Source organism: Schistocerca cancellata, chromosome 5, assembly GCF_023864275.1.
Source record: "Schistocerca cancellata isolate TAMUIC-IGC-003103 chromosome 5, iqSchCanc2.1, whole genome shotgun sequence".
Classification (NCBI taxonomy): Eukaryota; Metazoa; Arthropoda; class Insecta; order Orthoptera; family Acrididae; genus Schistocerca; species Schistocerca cancellata.
This window is the reverse complement of record NC_064630.1, coordinates 29,630,124-29,648,871: the sequence shown is the minus strand read 5'-3', so window position 1 is coordinate 29,648,871 and position 18,748 is coordinate 29,630,124.

Below are 18,748 nucleotides of genomic sequence, written 5' to 3'. Positions count from 1 at the left end.
ATTGATCTCGTGTAAGGGAGTAGAAGGTTTTCAGTCCCAATTCTGTCACAGTATCGAAGAAAGATTAAGGAAAGGCAAACCTACGTTTCTAGCATTTGTAGACTTAGAGAAAGCTTTTGACAATGTTGACTGGAATATTCTCTTTCAAATTCTAAAGGTGGCAGGGGTAAAATACAGGGAGCGAAAAGCTATTTACAATTTGTACAGAAACCAGATGGCAGTTATAAGTGTCGAGGGGCATGAAAGGGAAGTAGTGGTTGGGAAGGGAGTAAGACAGGGTTGTAGCCTCTCCCCGATGCTATTCAATCTGTATATTGAGCAAGCAGTAAAGGAAACAAAAGAAAAATTCGGAGTAGGTATTAAAATCCATGGAGAAGAAATAAAAACTTTGAGGTTCGCCGATGACATTGTACTTCTGTCAGAGACAGCAAAGGACTTGGAAGAGCAGTTGAACGGAATGGATGGTGTCTTGAAGGGAGGATATAAGATGAACATCAACAAAAGCAAAACGAGGATAATGGAATGTAGTCGAATTAAATCGGGTGATGCTGAGGGTATCAGATTAGGAAATGAGACACTTAAAGTAGTAAAGGAGTTTTGCTATTTGGGGAGCAAAATAACTGATGATGGTCGAAGTAGAGAGGATATAAAATGTAGGCTGGCAATGGCAAGGAAAGCGTTTCTGAAGAAGAGAAATTTGTTAACATCGAGTATAGATTTAAGTGTCAGGAAGTCATTTCTGAAAGTATTTGTATGGAGTGTAGCCATGTATGGAAGTGAAACATGGACGGTAAATAGTTTGGACAAGAAGAGAATAGAAGCTTTCGAAATGTGGTGCTACAGAAGAATGCTGAAGATAAGGTGGGTAGATCACGTAACTAATGAGGAGGTATTGAATAGGATTGGGGAGAAGAGAAGTTTGTGGCACAACTTGACGAGAAGAAGGGATCGGCTGGTAGGACATGTTCTGAGACATCAAGGGATCACCAATTTAGTATTGGAGGGCAGCGTGGAGGGTGAAAGTCGTAGGGGGAAACCAAGAGATGAATACACTAAGCAGATTCAGAAGGATGTAGGTTGCAGTAGGTACTGGGAGATGAAGAAGCTTGCACAGGATAGAGTAGCATGGAGAGCTGCATCAAACCAGTCTCAGGACTGAAGACCACAACAACAACAACATCGAAGATTTCTCCCGGTTTTCGTAATCGCAGGGTTGAGCTAACCGAGGAAGCCACAGGCACAGCCCGTTCTGAGCGATAGCAAAAGGGTATTTCTAAATGTACCACATGTTATTACATTTTCCCCTTCGATTGGGATACGAGGCGTGAGAATAGTGAATGCTTAAACACATTAGTGCGCGCTGTTATTAGTCCACTTTTGTCTTCACGGTCTCTGCGAGATCGATACGCAGGGGTTGGAGTGCGTTCGTAGGTACCCCACTCAATGCTGCCAGACACGCTCTCTCAGGATTATTGGCATCTCACCAAATGCGACATAATCGCGTGTACAAACAGTGACACAATGCTGTAAAATGCTTTTTATTCCAGTCTATGATCACGAATGAATTCTTCAGACGATGACCGGTTTCAGTCTGTATTGACCATCCTCAGATCCTTTTAAATCTATGTGACGATGCTATGTTGATTATATTTATATGTTTTGACGATCCCATTACGGCCGTATCACTTTAGGACATGGTGTAAAAAAGATCTGAGGATGGTCATTACAGACTGAAACCGGTCATCGTCTAAAGAATTCATTCGTGATCATAGACTGGAATAAAAAAGCATTTTATTGGCATCTGTCGGGTCTGTTCTCCATTTACTCAAAGAATAGCGTGACCATTCGTGGTAACCTTCTTTCCTTCTAACGTTCAGCATGTCCTGTCAGTCCTATTTGGTAGGGGCCCCTCCTCCTCACACTTAACCAGTATTCTAGGATGGATCGTGCGAGTAAGTTCGTAAGCAGTCTCGTTCGCAGACTGAGTACATTTTCCCAGGGTACGAGCAATGACCCGAAGCCTTTCACATGTTTCATCTACGACTGAACCTATGTCATCATTCCATTTTTCCATCCCCACAGATTGTTACGCCCAGGTATTTGTTATTTGTTGGAGCTGACTGATTCCAAGTGTGGTTCATTCATACTGTAGTTAAAGGATTCTATATATATATGGTCCACTGACAGTGACCGGGCCAAATATCTCACGAAATAAGCGTCAAACGAAAAAACTACAAAGAACGAAACTTGTCTAGCTTGAAGGGGGAAACCACATGGCGCTATGGTTGGCCCTCTAGATGGCGCTGCCATATGTCAAACGGATATCAACTCCGTTTTCTTAAATAGGAAACCCCATTTTTTATTACATATTCGTGTATTACGTAAAGAAATATGAATGTTTTAGTTCGACGACTTTTTTCGCTTTGTGATAGATGGCGCTGTAATAGTCATAAACATATGGCTCACAATTTTAGACAAACAGTTGGTAACATGCAGGTTTTTTAAATTAAGATACAGAACGTAGCTACGTTTCAACATTTTATTTCCATTGTTCCAATGTGATACATGTACCTTTGTGAACTTATCATTTCTGAGAACACATGCTGTTACAGCGTGATTACCTGTAAATACCACATTAATGCAATAAATGCTCAAAATTATGTCCGTCAACCTCAATGCGTTTGGCAGTACGTGTAACGACATTCCTCTCAACAGCGAGTAGTTCGCCTTCCGTAATGTTCGCACATGCATTGGCAATGCGCTGACGCATGTTGTCAGGCGTTGTCGGTGGATTACGATAGCAAATATCTTTCAACTTTCCCCACAGAAGGAAATCCGAGGACGTCAGATCCGGTGAACGTGCGGGCCATGCTTCGACGACCAATCCACCTGTCGTGAAATATGCTATTCAGTACCACTTCAACCGCACGCGAGCTATGTGCCGGACATCCATCATGTTGCAAGTACATCGCCATGCTGTCATGCAGTGAAACATCTCGTAGTAACATCGGTAGAACATTACGTAGGAAATCAGCATACATTGCACCATTTAGATTGCCATTGATAAAATGGGGGCCAATTATCCTTCCTCCCATAATGCCGCACCATACATTAACCCGCCAAGGTCGCTGATGTTACACTTTGTAATCTCCCCACGGAAAATTACCCTCTACCACGCAATAATTAATAATGGTCAATCAAATCATCCACATTTATTTACGTATGAAAAGTATCTGAGCAGATTTTATAGTAATATATGCGCCGACAGCTCGTCGACGCCAAGGTATTTTTCGAGTACGTTTATTCTTTGGAACAACAGAGGTACACAGGTGTATGCTCCATGGTCAATATAGTTATAGAAAGGGAGATAGAAAGGGAGAGAAAGCAACAGCTTCGGAAAGTATCGGTTGGAAGATTTTCGTATTGCAAAAGGAGATTTATTTACTCTTCTTCGCGATAAAGCGAGGCAGGAAAGTTTGTGCCGCTAGCGGGGTAGACAAAGAGAAAGAAGGACTTGTAAAAGTAAATTTCATGAGACTAAAAATCCACGGAAACGGAACATGTACGGAAATGGATTCAATATACAATTTTCCTCAGAAATAAGGTTTGTGACCATTTCATTTTAGAGTGAATGACGAATGCGTTCTCTGTCTGAATTGTTGATGATTGTCTGGGGCCTGTAATTAATTGGGAAGTTTCAGCTGTGACGAAGAGAGCCTGCAATCTCTGAGTTTTATTGAAATCGTCCAAAAAGGCTTCGTCCACATCTGAAATTTTAGATCTGTCGTAAACTGAACGAAGTGTTCAAAACGATCGATTTTTTCCCAACTGAATGCAGCGCTTAATAATAATAACGTATGTGAAGATCTTTTCTAGCAAGCCAGCCGCTGAATATTAAGAAGAAGGGCTCCACCAGAGATTTTAATAGGCTGATTTCATGTAACTTAAGACTTTCAGCAAAATCGATTTAAGTAGTAAGGGCATTCATTAGAATGGCCAATCCGTGACAGGACACGTTTTTGGACGTTGTTAAAATAATTTTGTTCTTTGTTTCATGTGAACTACGACGAGACAACTTAACGTGGAAAAGAGAAGAAATACTCGCAGGCGCATTATTTCATCGACAAATAAAAGCAGCACGCTGGACGCAGAAAATGGGGCAGATCTATAATTTTTTTTGTAAACTTGATGGTATTGAGGAAGTAGTCGGAGATTTGAACATTTTGTAACTTGATGGTATTGAGGAAGTAGTCGGAGATTTGAACATTTTGTAATTGTGTTCATAACAGAAGTAGTTTGATTCACTTGCCCTAGTTGAATTTACGTGTATAAGTACCATAACAAAGTAGCCACAGAAGTATTCGTGTGAAGGGAGATATATATATATCTTGACGGTAGAACATTTATATGGTTTTAACGAGGGCAATGTTTAAGATGAGTCAAGCAGAGCAGAGCAATACGCAACAGCCTTCAGCTGTGAGCACTGATGATAATGATGTAGTAAGGAGTGTTGTAGAACCGATCGCCACAGATAGCGCAATAGAACGCCCGGTAGACACGGCGGGAGATGTATCAGCCAGTACGCAACATGGATTAGACCCATTGGTCATCATCATGAGGCAGATGCAGATGTTAACGGAGACCGTGAATAATATGAATACAAAATTAGCCTCAGTTACTGAAGGGCAAGAAAATTTGAAAATCGGTGGCACGATCCTACTGCTGCCGCCACACCACTGACGGAATCAATGGCACACTGGTGCTCGGTAACCCTGCTGTAAAACACGCAAGTTAAGTTGCGCATGTGCCACAACAAAGGTGAAGAGCAAAAGGCATGTCTTAGTTCCCAGCTCTGCGGCTAAAATGTAAGGGGCGGTCGAGAAGCTTCCGTTCGAAGGACGTTCAGGTACGCCGCTCAGCCAAAATCGTCGTGAGCACGGAGGCAATCGTCCCACTTAGACACCAGGTTACAGATACCCGTTCAGTAAAACACGGCGTCCTGCTGCGTGGACGACTCCGCCACTGCCTGCTGCACGTCCTCGTCCGGCAGGGATCGTCGACCGTTGGGAGCCTTTCTTAAGCGACCGAAGGCGCGATGATCACACAGGCGCAGATCGAGACCGTAGGGCTGATGTCTGATTGTCTCCCACTTCAGTCGACGTAAACTTTGCGTTACGACATTTGCGGTGTGCGGACGTGTGCTATCGCGAAGCAGAAGCACCTCTTGTCGCGCACCATTTCACAACGCTGTAAGTCACGCCGCTCCGTACACATTCTTTATCCTCCGACCGACGGCTACCGATGTGTGTTGTTCGGCAGCAAGAAAAGAATGACAACACGTTGTCCCGTTTGCACGCATTTCGTAATAAGGTCACTATAGTTCACGTTGCAGCATTTGCCGCACGCAGGTGGAATCCGACACTAATCCTTTGCCTACGTGTCGGTGCTTATACACTCCTGGAAATTGAAATAAGAACACCGTGAATTCGTTGTCCCAGGAAGGGGAAACTTTATTGACACATTCCTGGGGTCAGATACATCACATGATCACACTGACAGAACCACAGGCAACAGAGCATGCACAATGTCGGCACTAGTACAGTGTATATCCACCTTTCGCAGCAATGCAGGCTGCTATTCTCCCATGGAGACGATCGTAGAGATGCTGGATGTAGTCCTGTGGAACGGCTTGCCATGCCATTTCCACCTGGCGCCTCAGTTGGACCAGCGTTCGTGCTGGACGTGCAGACCGCGTGAGACGACGCTTCATCCAGTCCCAAACATGCTCAATGGGGGACAGATCCGGAGATCTTGCTGGCCAGGGTAGTTGACTTACACCTTCTAGAGCACGTTGGGTGGCACGGGATACATGCGGACGTGCATTGTCCTGTTGGAACAGCAAGTTCCCTTGCCGGTCTAGGAATGGTAGAACGATGGGTTCGATGACAGTTTGGATGTACCGTGCACTATTCAGTGTCCCCTCGACGATCACCAGTGGTGTACGGCCAGTGTAGGAGATCGCTCCCCACACCATGATGCCGGGTGTTGGCCCTGTGTGCCTCGGTCGTATGCAGTCCTGATTGTGGCGCTCACCTGCACGGCGCCAAACACGCATACGACCATCATTGGCACCAAGGCAGAAGCGACTCTCATCGCTGATGACGACACGTCTCCATTCGTCCCTCCATTCACGCCTGTCGCGACACCACTGGAGGCGGGCTGCACGTTGTTGGGGCGTGAGCGGAAGACGGCCTAACGGTGTGCGGGACCGTAGCCCAGCTTCATGGAGACGGTCGCGAATGGTCCTCGCCGATACACCAGGAGCAACAGTGTCCCTAATTTGCTGGGAAGTGGCGGTGCGGTCCCCTACGGCACTGCGTAGGATCCTACGGTCTTGGCGTGCATCCGTGCGTCGCTGCGGTCCGGTCCCAGGTCGACGGGCACGTGCACCTTCCGCCGACCACTGGCGACAACATCGATGTACTGTGGAGACCTCACGCCCTACGTGTTGAGCAATTCGGCGGTACGTCCACCCGGCCTCCCGCATGCCCACTATACGCCCTCGCTCAAAGTCCGTCAACTGCACATACGGTTCACGTCCACGCTGTCGCGGCATGCTACCAGTGTTAAAGACTGCGATGGAGCTCCGTATGCCACGGAGAACTGGCTGACACTGACAGCGGCGGTGCACAAATGCTGCGCAGCTAGCGCCATTCGACGGCCAACACCGCGGTTCCTGGTGTGTCCGCTGTGCCGTGCGCGTGATCATTGCTTGTACAGCCCTCTCGCAGTGTCCGAAGCAAGTATGGTGGGTCTGACACACCGGTGTCAATGTGTTCTTTATTCCATTTCCAGGAGTGTATACCGGCATCGGAGTCACGTTACATTGCATGTATACTGCAGCAATGTACGCGAACGGAAATTTTATACGACTCGTATGCCAGGGATAAGTTATGCCTTTGGCTTTTCACTGTTCGTTCCCCACATGTGTAAAAAATTTAAAAATAATGTTGGTTGTGAAAAGTCGCATGAAATGAGCAGGAGGGACACGGTGCTATCAACACAATGGCTGCACGTGGGGAGTTAAAAAGAGTGGGGTACACTGATGGAGCAGCCACACGTTTCTGTGATCGGTGCTAAGCGTGTAAGGTGTCAGGCAAAGCCAACACCTTCCATGAAAACCCCGACATGATAAGCAAATCCAGTAGTATGTCACATAGCTCCGAATAAATCGTGACATTAAATTAACCAAAGTAATACGAGTAACGAGTGAGCAAATGGAATACCACAGTCTAACACAAGAATGCCTACGTGCATGTCATACCTTCCCACCGTGAGACAGACGCAGTTCCGAGGGGAGAAACGAGAACAGAAGCCGAGAGCAGAACCGTGTTAAGCTAGAAGGCCCTACAATAAGGGACGGACACCCACGTTCCAGCTAACCGACAGGACCGCCCCCCAGCCCATGTTAAAAGATAGAGCCCTCCAGAATAACAGTGTAGATCTTACGATAACACTAAAATGGCCACACCAGCTGCAAGTTTTAGCGTAAAACTTTTTCGCGTCTCTGTTACGTTGCAAACTTTAAAAACATTGCCCCACTACAAAAAGTATAACGTTTCTCATTGGATAGATAGAATTTTTGTAGGTGGAGCTTAAGGTTAACATTGAGACCCTGATTGGTCAGATGAAAACACAACCAGATAGTTTTTTTTTTTTTTTAAACCAACTTCGGTAAATTCTAGTAAGGAGAAGTTAAGAGAGAGTTGCCAGAGAGTTGCTTCCGAGAGGGCGAGCTGGACGGAGCTGCGCCAGCCGCCGCTCCCTGACGAACACCGACAAGGTAATGAACGCACGCGATGCCGCATTTTTGAGCGCATAAGGCTTCACTCAGAACTGCAGAAGTCTCATCTGTTACATCCCCTTTACGTAATACTAGTGTCGATCGTCAATTAAAGCTCCTGGTGTTCACATTTGCCACTTGAAGTAAAAATCCGAAACGCGATGATTTTTCTGTTATATAGTTATTGAGAAGCCACATCAGCCACTGTAATTTACGACAAGTTAGATAAGTAATTAAAGATAATTGAGGGTCACTGTAGACCATTTTGATAATTTGCTCTTCTGTGAAACTTAATTTAAACCTAGATTATAGATGTGATATGGCATAGGTCATCCTTCGATCCATTGTAGAACTTGGAAACCCATTCAGGGAATATTCGTTCACATTTTTGTTGAATGCAGTTGGTTTTTATCATCCTGTATTAAAACATTTCCTTTTATCAGTAGTGCAATTTATAAACAATGTTTCATGAGTAGAATAAAATTTCCAATGGTAAACCCAACTGCTTTTTCAACGTTATTTTACCAGCTAACTAAAAATAGGAAAGCCTTGAACCCCTTCCACTAAATTTAGTTAGTATTAAGATTCTTTTACAGGGAGTGCAGTGGAGCTGACGCTGAAATCGTTAAGTATTTGGTTATATCATCGCTAGTCTCACTGAACTCTTCTGAACTCTACATGTCATGTGTGGTCTGGCGTCTCCTTACCAGCAACAGGGCCCAGGTTCAAACTAGTCAGTTCCCTAAAAAACACACTCAGAGCGTCGTTGCGCGAAAGTGGTAGGGAGACACGACGTAGAACAAACAGAAATCACGCATAATGTTAGAAGCGACGTTTGGGGTTGCATGAAGAGCGACGTCATGGGACAGTGGACGACTGGAAACGAGAGAGCATTTGTGAGTTAAGGCGGTGCTTTGTCGACAGTAACGTTCCTGAAATGCACTGAGCTGTACAGAGTCCCGACCTGACCCGAATGGAACACTCTGGGATAGAACTTCGTCTTCCATCCAGAAGCCAGTCTCGAGAACCACCACTTTCTCTGGTAGTATGCTGTCACTGCTCCACAGACGAGCAGACGTCTCACTGAAAGTACCCTCGGCAGAGTTCAAGTCGTCGTTAAGGCTAATGCTGGACACAGAGCATATTAATGTGTTTACAGTGTGCGATCAACATATCTTTGATTACTACTTTGTTTTTAACATGTCACGGTAGGATATTCTGCGGTTTTCCCACGTCGCTTAGAGTAAATGCCGGGATGGTTCACTTGAAAAGAACACGGCCCATTTCCTTCATCTAAACTTCCCAAATGAGCTCCGCTTTTAGTGACCTTGTCGTCGATCGGGCGTTAAACTCTAATTCTCCTTCTTTTTTTCACTATGGTACAACAGACGACTGAGTACTGACTGGTACAGAACTGAACGCATATGTACCTAATAATGTCTATCGAAATTTTCTTTTTTGTGTGTGTATCTTGTATTGTATTGAGTGTTAACCGGGGACCTCGAAACGACGGAGAGGCTTCGTCCCCGCCGCAGCCGCAGTGATCCACGACGACTACCGCAGTCCACTTCACCCCTCCGCCACCCCACACCGAAACCAGGGTTATTATGCGGTTCGGCCCCCGGTGGACCCCACAGGGAACGTCTCATACCAGACGAGTGTAGCCGATATGTTTGCGCGGTAGAGTAATGGTGGTATACGCGTACGTGGAGAACTTGTTTGCGTAGTAATCGCCGACATAGTGTAACTGAGGCGGATTAAGGGGATCCAGCCCACATTCGCCGAGGCAGATGGAAAACCGCCTAAAAACCATCCACAGACTGGCCGGTTCACCGGACCTCGACACAAATCCGCCGGGCGGATTCGTGCCGGGGACCAGGCGCTCCTTCCCGCCCGGAAAGCCGTGCGTTAGACCACACGGCCAACCGGGCGCGCCGTGTGTATCTTACTCACGTACAAATGGAACAATGAAACACTGAGTACTTGAGCTGTAGAAGGAAATGTTACCCTAATTTTTAAGTTGTGACACTCTGCTGGTAACAGATTCCATTAGAGCATAAACGTAATGTGCACACGTTACTAATACTTGCCTTATGCCTGTCTAAAATATTTGCTACAGAATAATCATTTACCTGGGTCAAACACATATCTGTTTATTTGTTATTTTCGAGCTTTCACGTGCGACGAACCAGCAGAGCAGAAAGTTACTATTTAGCTTTTCCTGTGTTGTTTCGTAGTTTACGTCGTAAATTCTGTGGTGTCACCGCCAGACACCACACTTGCTAGGTGGTAGCCTTTAAATCGGCCGCGGTCCGTTAGTATACGCCGGACCCGCGTGTCGCCACTATCAGTGATTGCAGACCGAGCGCCGCCACACGGCAGGTCTAGAGAGACTTCCTAGCACTCGCCGACTTTGCTAGCGATGCTTCACTGTCTACATACGCTCTCATTTGCAGAGACGACAGTTTAGCATAGCCTTCAGCTACGTCATTTGCTACGACCTAGCAAGGCGCCATTATCAGTTACTATTGATATTGTGAATCATGTACCGTCAAGACCGACGTTCATCATTAATGGATTAAAGTTATAAACTCCACCAGCTACGTCCGTTTGTCTAAATTCTAATTTCCTTGTCATGCTCGAGACCTCACGCCAGCCCGCGTGAGCTAAAACGCGTGCATTTCAGCCTCCTCTAGTAACGCGGTGTTGGCTCTCCTGCCAACCACAACAAATTCCGTGCGCGTTTTTATATTCAAGAGGTGTACTCTCGCATTTTAGTAACTGTAAAGTTCGACACAAAAGGTACTCTTCTTTGGTTATTTACATTCGTTTATGTCGTATGGTGTTATATTTCGGGGTAACTCTTTCCATTCTCAAAGGATATTTTTGGCTCAGAAATGGGTGTAAGTTCCCAAACGTCTTGCTGACCCCTCTTCACTAGCCTTAGTAATCTCACATTGGCCTCTCAATATATATCTTCTTTACTGTCGTTTCGTGTTAACAACATCAGCTTATTCCCAAGAATTAGCAGCTGTCACTCAGCTAATACTCGGCAGAAATCAAACCTGCATTTGGAACGGACTTCCTTCACTCTTGTGCGCAAAGGTCTGCAGTATACCGCTACATTCATTTTCTATAAGCTACCGCAAGAATTAAAAAATCTTATCAGTAATCCACGCGCCTTCAAATCGAAACTCAAGAGTTTTTTCATGGGTCACTCCTTCTATCCTGTCGAGGATTTCCTTGAAAAATTAAGCTGATTCCTGTGTTATATTGTTCATTTCGTTTGCGTAAACTTATGGCTCCTCTTCTTTTGCGTTCATAAACATTTTATTTTATCTCTTATTACTTTCATGTTGTAATTTCATGTACTGACACGTTCTGTGACCTCGGAGATTTGGTCCTACACAACTAGAGGTGTAAAATAAAATAAAAAGAGATTCACACGGTCTGTAGCACCGCTGTCATTTTTTTTGAACGACAAGATACACAGATAAGTAAGGCGTCAACCTCCGTCGGAGACATGTGAGGAATGTAGGAAGTTACATGTTTAGTTTTTTGTGTGTGGTTTTATAGTTGACGCGAAAGTTAGTAGTAATAGGATGGATAGGATGTCTGCGTGCTGTGTGCGGACGCAGGAGGAGATGGCCACGTTTCGCGAACAACTGAAGACGCTTTTGGCTTCGGTCAGCCGTCTTGAGCCTGTTGCCTCAGGGAGTAGCGGTGGCAGGGTATTTCGAGCGTGGCCTGGGACGCGTCAGATGTCGCTTGTTTAGCCCACACGCTCTTCTGCCGAGGCAGGTTGCAATGCACCCGTAGATGATCCGCCCTCAGAGCTTGGTGAGTAGCACGGCGTAACGCGTTGACCTCTCACGAGGGGGAGGAGGGCCATTGTAGAGAGTGGCCGTCTGGTGTGGCTCATTCACCCTGTGTGGGGACAGGAGGCCGCTCCGAGCGAACACGAGGGGGCAGGAGTTTGCTAGTTATCGGGAGCCCCAATGTTGGGCACCTTGTGAAACGTCTTAGGAAAGTAGCGTCCGGAGCTGGAAAGGAAGCCAGTGCACACCCGGTATATCTGCAGGAGGGCCTCATCCCAGATGTGGAGGACGCCCCTCCTCCTGCTATCGAGCGTGCAGCCTGCAGTCTCCTGTAAGTTGTGGCTCACGTCGGCACCAGTGGCGTTTGTCGTTTGAGTTCTGAGTCCATCCCACAACATACCGACGGCTGGCGGAAGTGGTGGACGATGCTGGCATCGTGCGCGGGATGCAAGCAGACCTCACGATTTGCAGCATCGTTCCCAGAACTGAGCGGGTTCTTCGATTAGAGCAGTGTGGGAGGTCTAAACCGAAGGCTTCGTCGATATTTGACGATCTTCACTGTTGATTTCTGGATCTGCGTTGTGGGGTGGAAAATTGTAGGACTCCCTTTGATAGGTCAGGGTTGCACTACATAAAAGAACCAGCTTCACGACAGCGAAGTGGTTACGGTATGCATGGGGTCTTTTTAGCCTAGGCGATAGTCTCAGATCCTCAGACGAACGCTCCCCGTTCAGTACGCATAGTGCGAAATCAGACTGCGTACAAAGAAAACCCACCGTAGTTCCTGCACTCTCGGTTAAAAAAAGAAAAGAAGAAAAGAAACGCACAGGTGCCGACAGGCAAAGTTAGTAGAAATTCCTGCGTCTGTAAAACGATCGATACGCAGAGCATAGAACAATTGCGACCGCCGTACCCTGGCAAAAGATCTCGCCAACCTGAGAAAATCCTGGTCCCGTGTCACATCGCTGAGGCTTCCGTCCTGTCACTCGTTGAGCAGTCCGGTGTGACAGTAGGAGACAGCAAATGGAAACCCCAAGTTTCAAATCTCGCATTTGAGAAATCATTCCCGTAGAAGCTTTGTGCAAACATACCACCGTTTGAAAGTGGAACAGCCTCCAGCATGGAGGACACAGTAATAGGCGACCGTGACGTAGAGGAGCAACTGGAAGAGTTGAACACAAATAAGTCAGGTCCGGATGGAATTCCAATGCGGTTTTGCAGAGAATGCGCTACTGCATTGGCCCCTTACTTAGCTTGCGTTTATCGCGAATCTCTCACCCTGTGCAAAGTCCCAAACAACTGGAAAAAATCTTAGGTGACTCTGAAACGTCCCCTTTGAACAATTCATACACGACTGTGCCTAAACTGACACACAATGTTTTTAGCGCAACGCAATCTGACTATCAAAGATCCCTGCAAAAGAATGGCCCTGAGTAACTTTAACCTACACCTTTCACAAATCACTTACCTCACAAAAATCTTCGTTACTCGAACTACTGCAATACAGCGAGCGCCACTATTGCCAGCTAAATAAAAGATTCAAACTACTGAAGGCACTAACTACTGATAGGGATAGTTAGCAAATGAAAGATATTAATAGAGAACAAACAATGTATTTACCTTAATATTCATAATTGACATCCAGTATTACAAATTATCAAAACTCCGCCATCTCTCTCCCCACATCCACCACTGCTGGCGGCTCACCTCCAACTGTGCAACGCTACGCGCTGTTAACAGCCACCTGCCCAACAATACAATGGCAGACAACAATGCAAACTAGCCACAGACTGCACACAGCACAGCCAGTGATTTTCATACAGAGCGCTACGTAGCGTTGCCAATAAGAAAACATAAACAGCCTACTTACAACTCTTGTATATAAGGAGGGGACAGAAAATTACACCAATGGTCTGTGTGTTTCATTCCTAATGTATAAAATATTGTTTTAAGAACCGACGGAACAGTGAGTTAATGCAGTAAAAAAAATTTCCTTCGGGCGGAGGAGCTTCTGTCTACAATTCAGCGCAGGTTCGGAAAGCACAGGTCTTGCGAATCTCAGCTTGCCCTTCTCTCACGATATTCTGCGAACCGCTGATGAAGGGCATCAGACAGATTTCGTGTTCCTAGATTTGCAGAAAGCATTTGACACGGTGCCCCACCGCAGCACGCGGAATAGGTTCCCAGTTATGTCCGTGGCTCGAAGGCTTCTTAAGTAACAGAACCCGGCAGGTTGTTCTCGAAGGCGAGCGGTCATCAGAGACACAGGTATCGTCAGGAGTGCAGCAGGACCGGCAGTATCCTCTACATACACAAATGAGCTGGCACACTTGGTGGACGGCAGTCTGCAGCTGTTTGCTGGCGATGCTGCGGTGCTGAGGCAGGCGTCGTCGTTGAGTGACTATAGGAGGACACCACGTGACGCACACAGGTTCCCCAGCTGGTGTGACGAATGGCAGCTAGCTCCAAATATAGAAAAATGTGAGGAGGAAAAACAGTCAGGTAATGTTCGAATACAGCATTAGGAGTGTACTGCTTCATACAGTCACGTTACATCGGGGCATAACGCTGCAAAGTCATATGAAATAATGCAACGAGCACGACTGACGATAGTAAGGAGGACGAATAGTCGACTTGGGTTTATTGGAAGAATTTTAGGAATATGTGGCTCATCCGTAAAGAAGAAAGCGTGCAGAAGACTAGTGTGACCCATTCTTGCGTACTGCTCGAGTGTTTGGGACCCCTATCAGGTCGGATTAAAGGTAGGTATCGAAGTAATTCAGAGGTGGCCTTAGATTTCTTACCAGTATGTGCGATCAGCACGTGAATATTACAGAGACGCTTACTGAAGTCGAGTGGGAATCCCTGAAGGCGACGTTCTTTTAGCGGAATGCTATTGAGAACCGGCATCTGAAGCTGACTGAACAACGATATAATTCTACTGCCGCGAACGTAGATTTTGCGGAAGGACCAGGAAGATAGGATACGAGAAGTTGAGTCTCTTCCGGAGTCGTATAGATAATCCTTTTTCTCTTGCTCCACTTCCGAGTGCAAAAGGAAAGTAAGTGACTAGTCGTGGTACGAGGTACCCTCTACCAGGCACCATACGGTGGCTTGCGTACTATGTACGTAGATGTACACGTAGTTATGTCTCAGCATTATGTGAGCGTAACTATTTTAAAGTAAAAAGGCAGTAAATGAAAATATGGAAAATGTTAATTCGTATGTCTTCTAGGATGACAATTACTTCGTAAAAAAAAAATTGCTCGGCGTAGTTATTCCAGAGATTCACAATACGATTTGCTCAGTTAAATTTCCTATCAGTGACCTAAATGGATGTTTTCGAAATTGCTCTCGCATACACTACTTCTAGGTTTCGCATTCGATCTTTGTTCTAGTAATCAGGACGATAGTCTCCTAAAAGTTTTGCGCAGATAAATGAAGTTGCTCATTATGTTAATAAATTAGTTTTTTTCCCCCAAACAAAGATGTAATTTAGTTTAATGTCTTAACTTTGCCTCATAAAAGCGTAACGCAATGAATTGTTGTTATTCTCCAAATTAATGGCTAAATTACGCGAAATATGGACTGCTTGCGTTAAAAAATTTCAGGTCTTATTAAGTACGTACCTAAGTGTCCCAACAGAATAGGCCTCCAGAAATACGCCAACACGCGGTATGAAGAGCTCGGGAGCCAAGCAGCGGACCCGTAGGGCTGGAGCTGTGGGGCTGCCCTTGCATGACCTCGCGAGCATGTACTCCCACTTGTTGAGAGGAGGAATGCTGTTAAGTGTGCGTCCTTAGGCGACAGGGTGTCATTACACCCGGCTATCCAGCCTGCCAGCCTGCCAGCCCGCACGGAGCCTTTAAATGGGAGTCGTTCCAGCACGCAGGCGCCGGCGAGGCTAACTTTATATTCGAAAGAGGATTCGTTTTTACAACGTGCGGCCGACGGCTGCCGACGGCGTTAAAACGCCTGCCGAGGCGCCACCTCGAGATAAAAATACGGCCACAAATTAGAGAGAGCTGGAGGAGAAAGAGGGCTGCTGACCGGAGTCTGGACCGCGCTCGAGTTGGCCAGTGAAGCCGAAGGACCGCCTCTGGCAGAGAGGGAGTTCACGCGAGGTGTACCAAGTCCGGCACGTTCCCTTCCATAATACAGAACTGCTACGCCTGGTTCCGTCGTGCAAGGTGGGAGCTACATTGCCTGACAAAAAATGGAGCAAACGCAAGCGCAAGAGCAGACGAGAGGAAACTTCAGAGTTATCGCAGTGGTTACAAAATCGAGACAAATGTACAAAGAATGTAGCAGTTTAAGCCAACTTGACAGTACGAAGTTGCATCCCCCCTGGCCCGGATGCGTGCACTGATTCGGTTGAGAAGGATGTCTCCTCCCCTTACGGAAGTTGGTCCACAAGTGTGCTCGGTGCACAATGCGCCCACCCTCCCGTCGACCGGAACGCTGACAGCTAGAACGCCTGTTCTCACTTTCCCGTGCAGTCCGCCAACGGCCCACCGTCACATCCGAATGCCCCACAAATCGGGATACTGCACGATTCGATCGGCCGGTCTAATGGAGACCCAAAACGAGACCACTTTCAAAGTACTGATAACGCTGTCTCAGACGAGTACACAGCATCTCCGTGTTAAACATTACTTTTGTGCGGGAAGTAGAAAAACATCCCATTTTATATAATTACAAGCTTCCCGGATACTACGAGGTGCATTCAAGTTCTAAGGCCTCCGATTTTTTTTCTAGTTAACTACTCACCCGAAATCGATGAAACTGGCGTTACTTCTCGACGTAATCGCCCTGCAGACGTACACATTTTTCACAACGCTGACGCCATGATTCCATGGCAGCGGCGAAGGCTTCTTTAGGAGTCTGTTTTGACCACTGGAAAATCGCTGAGGCAATAGCAGCACGGCTGGTGAATGTGCGGCCACGGAGAGTGTCTTTCATTGTTGGATAAAGCCAAAAGTCACTAGGAGCCAGCTCAGGTGAGTAGGGAGCATGAGGAATCACTTCAAAGTTGTTATCACGAAGAAACTGTTGCGTAACGTTAGCTCGATGTGTGGGTGCGTTGTCTTGGTGAAACAGCACACACGCAGCCCTTCCCGGACGTTTTTGTTGCAGTGCAGGAAGGAATTTGTTCTTCAAAACATTTTCGTAGGATGCACCTGTTGCCGTAGTCCCCTTTGGAACGCAATGGGTAAGGATTACGCCCTCGCTGTCCCAGAACGTGGACACCATCATTTTTTCAGCACTGGCGGTTACCCGAAATTTTTTTGGTAGCGGTGAATCTGTGTGCTTCCATTGAGCTGACTGGCGCTTTGTTTCTGGATTGAAAAATGGCATCCACATCTCATCCATTGTCACAACCGATGAAAAGAAAGTCCCATTCGTGCTGTCGTTGCGCGTCAACATTGCTTGGCAACATGCCACACGGGCAGCCGTGTGGTCGTCCGTCAGCATTCGTGGCACCCACCTGGATGACACTTTTCGCATTTTCAGGTCGTCATGCAGGATTGTGTGCACAGAACTCACAGAAATGCCAACTCTGAAGGCGATCTGTTCAACAGTCATTCGGCGATCCCCCAAAACAATTCTCTCCATTTTCTCGATCATGTCGTCAGACCGGCTTGTACGAGCCCGAGCTTGTTTCGGTTTGTTGTCACACGATGTTCTGCCTTCATTAAACTGTCGCACCCACGAACGCACTTTCGACACATCCATAACTCCATCACCACATGTCTCCTTCAACTGTCGATGAATTTCAATTGGTTTCACACCATGCAAATTCAGAAAACGAATGATAGCACGCTGTTCAAGTAAAGAAAACGTCGCCATTTTAAGTACCGCCGCTGGCGGTAAAATTCCATCTGCCGTACGGTGCTGCCATCTCTGGGACGTATTGACAATGAACACGGCCTCATTTTAAAACAATGCGCATGTTTCTATCTCTTTCCAGACCGGAGAAAAAAAATCAGAAGCCTTAGAACTTGAATGCACCTCGTACAGGAGAGATTTGACAGACAAGACATGGAGTGAAGTCGGTAATGAAGTTCATATGACAGGTATGTAATGTACTGTGTATGTATTGTTTAACACAAAATTACCACTAAATCTGTGCGAACAAATGTACAAAAAATATATATAAATCATACCTGGAGTATTCTTTGTGTGACAACGCCATTCTGTAAAATTACGACGGCCGAAGTGGCCGAGCGGTTTTAGGCGCTACAGTCTGGAACCGCGCTACCGCTACGGTCGCAGGTTCGAATCCTGCCTCGGGCATGGATGTGTGTGATGTCCTTAGGTTAGTTAGGTTTCAGTATTTCTAAGTTCTAGGGGACTGATGACCTCAGATGTTGAGTCCCATAGTGCTCACAGCCATTTGAACCATTTTTTGTAAAATTACATTGTTATGTGCAAACAAACCTGAAAACGGCGGGAAAAAACAGAGATGCCATAAATTTGCCAAGTGTGTTAAGTACAGTGGTGCGCAAGTACGAATGATTTTAAGAGCATAAACCTCTACCACCACGGCCGGCAGCGGTGGTCTCGCGGTTCTAGGCGCGCAGTCCGGAACCGTGCGACTGCTGCGGTCGCAGGTTCGAATCCTGCCTCGGGCATGGATGTGTGTGATGTCCTTAGGTTAGTTAGGTTTAACTAGTTCTAAGTTCTAGGGGACTGATGACCACAGCTGTTAAGTCCCATAGTGCTCAGAGCCTTTACCACCACGTTTCTGTGTGTGTATAAATGTAATCACGTCAAGGTTTTCAAAATAAAAAAATCAACAACACGTTAAAGGGAAGAACGTAGGTTTTATTCATTCCCAGAATTTAACTATAGTCAACATGAAATGAACATTCAAGTACAGTAGTTCAATTGCTACGGAAGAGCGGCACGTGGGGTTAAAAAGTAATCTGCTAAATAGTTTCTTAATGCAACTGCTAATGAATTAGCACAAATCGTAACGTTATTATTTGTTTGAAATATTGCAGCATCATTACCGAGTTCCCGATTTTCTTGCAAGTGTATTGATGCGTATTCTACACTTCACGTTTGCGTACGTAACTCTGCC